Source organism: Anguilla rostrata, chromosome 8 (assembly GCF_018555375.3).
Source record: "Anguilla rostrata isolate EN2019 chromosome 8, ASM1855537v3, whole genome shotgun sequence".
Lineage (NCBI taxonomy): Eukaryota > Metazoa > Chordata > Actinopteri > Anguilliformes > Anguillidae > Anguilla > Anguilla rostrata.
In genome coordinates this window covers 56,177,247-56,185,985 of record NC_057940.1, presented here as the reverse complement: position 1 = coordinate 56,185,985, position 8,739 = coordinate 56,177,247, and positions in this window count along the sequence as shown.

Here is an 8,739-nt window from a genome sequence, read left to right as displayed (position 1 = left end):
TAAGGCAGTTATTCCTAAACTGTTCAGTTAGGCTCTCGGTTTGGACTCATTTAATGACATCTGGAATCACATCTTTAAGTGCAGGGCTGGGTCTGACTCTGGGGAAGTAATCTGGTGTTGGTTTATTTCCAAATCACCCCACGAGTGACCACATTTACAAGTAAACAAACTAACATTAGCCAAAACAAAATAAAACTTTAGTCCAACTAATATTTTCCAAAATTGATTAAATCTGGTAAGATGGCCCACTCGAGATGAACAGAACAACTGCATTAGAAGGTAAAATCTAAAAAGCTTGAGCCCAGTGATATTATATGAATGAATTTTCCCCAATATTGGAACACAGGAAGCCATTTTCTCACTTCGATGCTGAAGTAAAAATATTCCTCTGCTGTATGCAGATGATCGGCTGCTTCTTTAAGCCACAAAAGATTTAAATCTCGATTTGCTGGAACAGTACTGCCAATAAGGACAAAAACCATTGTAATACTGACCTGAGAACAGTACTGGCAATAAGGACAAAAACCATCATAATACTGACCTGAGAACAGTACTGCCAATAAGGACAAAAACCATCGTAATACTGACCTGAGAACAGCAGGCATTGCTTTACCTGCGACAACAAATATGCAACACACAACAAACCTGGGGCTAAAAATCAGCTCAACAGGAAAAGGAAGTGAGCAGGGAATCATGGGCCACATTTAGGCCAGGCAATTCTGAATACGTATACTGGGCCTTAGCTATAAATGTTTAAATTAGATATTGGGCCAACTAAGCTGGTGTACTGGGTCGTACATTGCTTTCTGTTGTAGATTTTGTGCAATAGTTTATGTATGTGTGGGAGAGTGTGTATGTGTGAGTGTGTGTGTGTGTGTGTGTGTGTGTGAGTTGGGGGTGGGGGTGGGGGGGGGGGGGGTGACAGCAGGCAGCCCAGTGACTGAATGCTGAACTGTGAACTCTGACTGAGCCCCTCCGGTCATGGGGGTGGGGGTGGAATTCTGGAACTTTTCAGATGTGACAAGGGTCAAGGGTCTAGGTTCAAAGGTCAGGCCCCTACACCAACAGAACAGAGAGAGAGAGGGAGGGTGATAAACAGAGAGATGGGGGGGTGCTGAAATTAGCCTAAAACTGCTTCTGTACAACAACAAAAAACTTATACAAAAAAAAAAAACAAATTATAAATAATCACTTGGCCCAGGCGTACATGCCACCCATCCGTCAGGCAGGGGTGGTTCTCAGCCTTCTCTGTTGTTTGTTCAATGTGGTTTGATCCAAATTTGTTTACTTTTGCTCTGGTTCGTATAACTTAATTTCAGATTCAATCAGGCGGCTGAAAAGCTGTCAGTAGAGTCGTACTTGCAGAACTGGGACTATGGTCCACCCCCCTCTGGGGAATCACTGCACTGCCATCACTGATATTTGGGCATGTGTTCTTATTGTACGCCACCATGGATACGGGTAATTAAATACCAGTACTGAAACATAAGGGGTGTGTCCAGACGAAGCTCCTGTCACTCAAAGAAGAGAGCCAATCAGCACAGCTTTGGGCTGGTTTCTGCCCAGCCCCTCGGCCTGTATGGTAAACTCCTAGCCTTGGATACACACTCAGGCCAACCGCACATTCAGCTGAGAGTGTGCGATAATTATGATTAAAATCAGAACTCGAGAGTTTTAAAGATGACACAGTTCCTGCCTCTCTCACACAGTTGCTGGCGACCCAGAGGGGATGCAGAGGAAGGGACCATGCAGACATGAAACATGTCTCAGTAAATATAATTTTAAAAAACTTTTGGTAAAGCCGTTAAGTTTTGTTTAACGTCTTGGTTTTTTTTCTTTTTTTTTGCTTTGAGTCCAGTTATGATAATTTCCCAGAATTCCCCTAACGCACTTCCTGTGACAGCTGTACTACTGGTCCTCAGGTCTGCCTGCAGGGCAGATTCAGAACAACCACATTCCCAATGACCACACCCAGTTCACTCTCAACTACACCCCCTTCATTCTCAACCTCATCCTCAATGACCACACCCAGTTCACTCTTAATCCCACCCCCTTCACTCTCAACCACACCCATCTACGACCAAAGAAAGAAAGAGATTAATAGAGAGGAGAGATAAAGAGAAAAGGATATTCACAGCATTGTCAAAGTAAATTGACGGACATTTTTACTGTTTTCCCCCAAATAAAATGAGGAACAGACCGCAGCCTGGCAAAGAGGCAAATTCTCAACCCCACCGCCCCCCCACCCCCCCGGGGCCCACAAACGCCATCCCGCTGGCCATGCCAAATTTGGACAAAAACAGGGTGCGCACCAGGTGACTGTAACAGCAACGTTCCACAAACAGGTAAATCTGTCCTCTCCCTGTCGAGAGCGGCAAACGGCTGCCAGCCCACATCACCCCGCTGATATTAATCTGCACACCCGCAGAAGCACTCTTTCAGCAGGCAGGCCGTGAATATTTCACCAAATCATGTGGGGGGGGGGGGGGAGAAAGAACATTTTCCGTCTGCTGAGTGTTATTCGAGGGTGCACGTTTAAAAAAAAAAAAAAAAACTCTCTGTCCGAGTCACAGCTGCCCCGTTCTCGTCAGGGGGTGGCGATTTCGCCTGTGCAAAGTCCAGACGGTAAATTAGGATCAAATTTCCCCTTTCCTCTGGATGCCGAGAAGCGGACGCAGTCTCACTCAGAGTAAGAACCCAGACAGCAAAATAAAATACGTCATTATGTCATAACTCCGCATAATTGAGTTATAACTCTAGACGAGCAGTGTTTAAGCTGACTGGGTTTCGTTTCGTTTGTGCGAGAGGCAGGCCGACACCTCAGGAGCAGACGGACTCGTGTCTGTTATTGAGAGTCCAGTAAAGGGGCGCAGTGAAATTCGGCGGCCTCTGTCGGGCCGTTACCCGGACTGTGAAAAGCACTCGTTAAACGTGCTAAAGCAAGCTTTGGCCGGCGGCGACGGCTCAGCAGAAATAACAGGCGTGGGCACGACCCGCGGGCCTCTGGCCAAAACCCGGGCGGCGGCGTAGTATAACGGCTAAGGAGTTGGTCTTGTAACCTAAAGGTCGCAGGTTCGATTCCCCGGTAGGACACTGCCGTTGTACCCTTGAGCAAGGTACTTAACCTGCATTGCTCCAGTATACCTGTATATCCAGCTGTATAAATGGATACAAGGCCTGTAATAATAAGAGCGACAGGACCCCAGAGCGGCGGGACCCCAGCGGGGCGGGACCCCAGAGCGGAGAGACCCCAGAGCAGCGGGACCCCAGAGCGGGGCGGGACCCCAGAGCGGGGCGGGACCCCAGAGCGGGGCGGGACCCCAGAGTGGAGAGACCCCAGAGCAGCGGGACCCCAGAGCGGGGCGGGACCCCAGAGTGGAGAGACCCCAGAGCAGCGGGACCCCAGAGCGGGGCGGGACCCCAGAGCGGGGCGGGACCCCAGAGTGGCGGGACCCCAGAGCAGCGGGACCCCAGAGCGGGGCGGGACCCCAGAGCGGGGCGGGACCCCAGAGTGGCGGGACCCCAGAGCAGCGGGACCCCAGAGCGGGGCGGGACCCCAGAGCGGGGCGGGACCCCAGAGTGGCGGGACCCCAGAGCGGGGCGGGACCCCAGAGCAGTGCGGGACCCCAGAGCGGCGGGACCCCAGCCGTGCAATCCGCCCAGTCAGAAAACCAGACCAGAGGCCCGCATTTCACCGACCCGTCTTTCCAAAGGAAACAGGACGGCGCTCGGAAACACAGGGACGCAATCACATAAACATCTGCCAGCGATTAGGGATCGAGCCCCAGGCGGCACTATTTCCCTTTTGACCCCTGACCCCCCTCCCCCCCTCCCAAAAATCAGCCGAGGATCTGAGGTATTCTTCATCTCCCCCCGGAAGGTCTTCCTCTCGGGGGGGGTGTTGATTAATTTCCTTGTTTCGAACGCTGACAGAGATCACAGCCCTGCGGTTGGGTAATTAGACGCACAGAAACGCGAACGGCTTTGGGGCTCAAATCTGTTAATTGCAACGCGATGGCCTGGGATTGTGAGGCCACACCCTCAGGAGGAGGGGGTAAGCCCTCAGGAGGAGGGGCCAAGCCCTCAGGAGGAGGGGCCAAGCCCTCAGGAGGAGGGGCCAAGCCCTCAGGAGGAGGGGCCATGTGCTGGAGCTGCCGCATGAGCCTCATAAAGCTAAGGACAAGCAGCCCATCTCCATCTAACAATGTACACACACACACACACACACACACACACTCACACGCTCACGCTAGGGGGAGGGATAGCACCCCTCTGCACTGCCAGCCTACAGATGACCCCATTGCTATGGCAACAGCTACTGCAGCCTGAGTGGTCCAGGGTCAGGAGGTCAGAGGTCACCGGTCAGGCAGTGGTGACAATACAGACCTCCTACATGCCCTCACACCCTGTTCCCCACAATGCACCTCTGCACAACCCCTGGTCCCCATAATGCACCTGTGCTTAACCCCTGGTCCCCATAATGCACCTGTAAATACCCTCTGGTTCTCATAATGCACCCATGCAGTCATACACTGTGCAGATTTTGGATAGGATTGTGTGGTCTGATAGGATGTGTGTGTGTGTGTATATGTGTGCATCTGTGTGTGTGTCTGTTTGTGTGTGTCTGTGTGTGTGTGTATGTTTGTGAGTGAGTGTGTGTGTATCTGTGTGTGTGTGTGTGTGTGTGTGTGTGTATATGTGTGCATCTGTGTGTGTGCGTGTGTGTGTGCATCTGTGTGTGTGTATGTTTGTGAGTGAGTGTGTGTGTGTATCTGTGTGTGTGTGTATGTTTGTGTGCATCTGTGTGTGTGTGTGTCTGTTTGTGTGTATCTGTGTGCGTGTGTATCTGCGTGTGTGTATGTTTGTGTGTGTGTGTGTGTATCTGTGTGAGTGGGTGTGTGCGCGTGTGTGTATCTGGGTGTGTCTGTGTGTATCTGTGTGTGTATGTGTGTGAGTGGGTGTGTATCTGTGTGTGTGTGTGTGTGTGTGTGTGTGTGTGTGTATCTGTGTGTATCTGGGTGTGTCTTTGTGTGTGTATCTGTGTGTGTGTGTATGGGTGTGTGTGTGTAACTGTGTGTGTGTGTATCTGTGTGAGTGGGTGTGTCCGCGTGTGTGTATCTGTGTGTGTGCGTGTGTGTATCTGGGTGTGTCTGTTTGTGTGTATGGGTGTGTGTATCTGTGTGTGTGTGTGTGTGTACGTGCGTATCTGTGTGTTTGTGTGTATATCAGGACAGAGCCCCACAGAGAGCCCATCGCTGGGTGCTTAGAGAGGAAGTGCCTTGTCAGCGCCCCAGCAGCCCACTGTGACTGCATTGTTCCAGCCTAAGTGTCACAGTTCAAAGTTTTACTCCTGATGGAGAATTCTTTAACCTTCCGGGTCTATTTTGGGTTGAAGAATATTTGCGGGTCAGAAAGGCACTGCTTGTAATCAGCTCCGATCCCAGTCCTCCAGCAAATCGAGAAACTGTTTGGATAATAATATCGCGTTTCGTCCGCTTGTCTCTGGGGCGCGTGTGATGAATGCTGGGCACGCTGCCCGCGCGCTGTCCTCGCGCGCGGATTTATGCTTTTTCCCACAGCCAGTGTTCCATGCGACCCGCCACAGCAGTGAAAATGATGGATTGTGGGAAAGCTGACAGAGAGCCGGCGGTTAAGTGCAGGGTCGTGATTGAAAGGAATCCGGTCGGTGACGGATACGTTTCGTCCGACTGCCTGACAGTCGTAAATGCGCGGTATCGGAATTCTGCTGCCGTTATGTCAGAAAGCACATGCTTGTAATTAGGCGGAAAGTGAATGACACTAAGTACTATGTTAAACTAAGAAAAACAAAAATAACCCAAACTTTTTTTTGCCTGAGCTCTGTAGGTTTTCATAGTTAACCAATAAAAGCTTTCAGAACTCCCGATATTATGTATTTGCAAGACAGACACAGAAGTGTTCTCCCTAATCCAGGGGTGTCCAGACTTGTCTGAAAAGGGCCGGTGCGGGAGTAGGATTTTTTTGTTATAGCCCAACACTACGACACCCGATTCAACTAATTAACTAATCGTGGCTTTTATTCAATAACGTGATAAGTTGAATCAGGTGTCTTAATACTGGACTAAAACAAACAACAACAAAAAACCTGCACCCACCCTAGCCCCGTTCTGCAAAAGGCTGGACACCCGAGCTCTAATCAAACAGTGTAGTATACCTCACACTCAACCCACACGCCACTGAAGTTTTCTGTGAAATTGGTTGGGCAGCGTCTCCTAGTGGACATACTATGCATTTCAGTTTGGACAAGAATCTCTGTCTGTTATGTAGGTCCCAAGCTATTTATGCTTTTAAATTGTGCATTTAAATAAACACTTTTTGAAATATATAAATGCCTGTATGCTTTGACTGCAAAGGCTCGGTTTTCCATGTAAATAATAGGCCTAGAGATTATATCAGTTAAAAGAAATAAATTAACAACTGTACCAAAATGGAACATCAATATCGTTTTGAATATAAAAAAAACGCCAAACCCTTGTTCGTGACCATGGAGAAAAACAAAGTAATTGCTGGACTGTTTTTGTGATCAAAAACCAGTTACAAAGTGAACGCAGTACAAAAATAAATTAAGGAAAAATGCAGCGGTTTGTGTTAGTCTTTGTATTTACTGCGCTAAGCTGTTTTCCACTTCAAAATAGTTTCCATATGTCTCCGCGACGGGGCGCCAAAGAGTATGCCAAAATGACGGAAATTAGCGTTTTTACCACGGACAAACGTGTAATTCCACTGGTGGGATTCACTCGTGACGTTTGGAAAAGTGAACCAATCAAACGTCGCGTCTTTCACAACATCTGTTGGATTGGCCAGAGTCAGCACGTCAATCAAAGCTCTGTTTTGGTTCTCGGAGGAAAAGTAAGGCAGTCGGTTGTTGGGAGCTCTGGAGGAAAGAAGTCCGTGCTTGAAAACTGGTCGCTGTGTTTAATTCATCATGCCAAATCAGATTATGAAACAAAATGGCTCTTTGCATCCGTCCACATACAAACACATTGATCCTGAATAATAAACCTGGTTGTTCTAAATATTTAGAATAAATATGTCTTACGTATTTTGCGAATTTAGTAGCAAATACTTTACAGTATTAATATATACTTTACAAAAACACAGCAGAGACAAAACGACTATTATATATGGCTGCTACATTCGATTATCCATAGCTCCGTTAATAATAATAAAAACTCTAACCATTACAGAATATAATTTCTTATAGATTTTATAATTAGAAGACACAAAGCTGAAACATGTTGGCATTATTTAACAACAGCCTTTATTCTGACTGAAATGTTTTTGCCCATTGATACATATGCTGGAGGCAGTAATGATGTTCACGTGCGCAGCAGTATCTGCATTGCAAATCTTGATCGTTTAGCCGTTTAAAATAAAAACTCCTAAAATAAAACTCCTGCAATTACACAAATTAATATTTAGCCAATCTGGGGGAAAAACACATTGACCTACGTGTGTATTTATCTAATTTAGATTCCCTCCCATCACAAAATTTGTTTTTGTAAGCACATTCCAATAAAAAAATAAAATTATAACTAGCAATTTAAAAAATGTAATATATAATATTACTGTATACTAATAATATAATATTTATTATTCTCTCTCTCTCACACACACACACACACACAGACATATCATTTTAATTGCACATTACCGGAGCAATTAGACACAGGCGTTGTAATAGGACAAAGTACGAGTTGGCATTATGAGGCTTAATTGGCAAGCTTAATTAAGAAGCTGCAGTGCGGTATAAGAGAGAACTGGGTTTTTGTAATTCTAATGTTGGTACACTTCCAGGTGGATCGCTGCCATTGTACCCTTGAGCGAAGTACTTAACCTGAACTGGTTCAGTGAATTTCCAGCTGTTTAAATTTACTGCATGTAAAGAATGTAATCTATGCAAGTCACTCTGGACCTGAGCTCCTTTCAAATTCCTAAATGTAATGTAAATGTAAGAACATGATTAAAATATTTATGTTAACTGCATAAAAATGTATATATATATACACATACACATATATAAAGTTATAGTGTGAAACATAAATAAAGTTGAGTTCTTGTATTTACAAATGTGTTCCTCAAAGTATGAGGCCTACCATTGATTTCTGCACGTTTGGGAGACTAGCGCTCCCAGACAGCCCATTCTGAGAAATGGATTCTACTTCCTTTCAACAACTCGCTAAGTTTGGATCCCAGCGTGCCTTGCGGCACGTCTCGGTTTTCGCGCATGCGTAGAAATGAACAGGCACGTCGGCCAGCCTAAGAAGCGTCACGGGTTTGTTGACCAATCCCTTTTTAATTATATGGGCCGGACTTCTGTAGTGATTTAAGGGACTGGCTGTAATAAATCTGTCCAGAACATCACGTTTGTGATTTAAGTTCGCTTTGTATCGTTATGAAAATACTTGTGGATTAATAAATGCCCGGCCGCAGGCTTTAGATCTACTTGCATGGATTATTTCTTCGCCAGATTTCAAAGAAACCGGAGGCGCTCTTCTGGAGGACTTTAAACTTGATCGCGCACTTAACACTCGAGACTGTTGTTTTTCGGAATCGGACTGTGTCATTGTGATGGGTTCTCCTGGTGCTTGTGGGGACGGAAAGATTATACAGGAAAACCAAGCGTCCTGCGTGTCTGCGTGCACGTAGGAGCTCTCCAGGTGAAAGGGTTTGCCGTGCGCGCGTGTCCGTGAGTGTTTG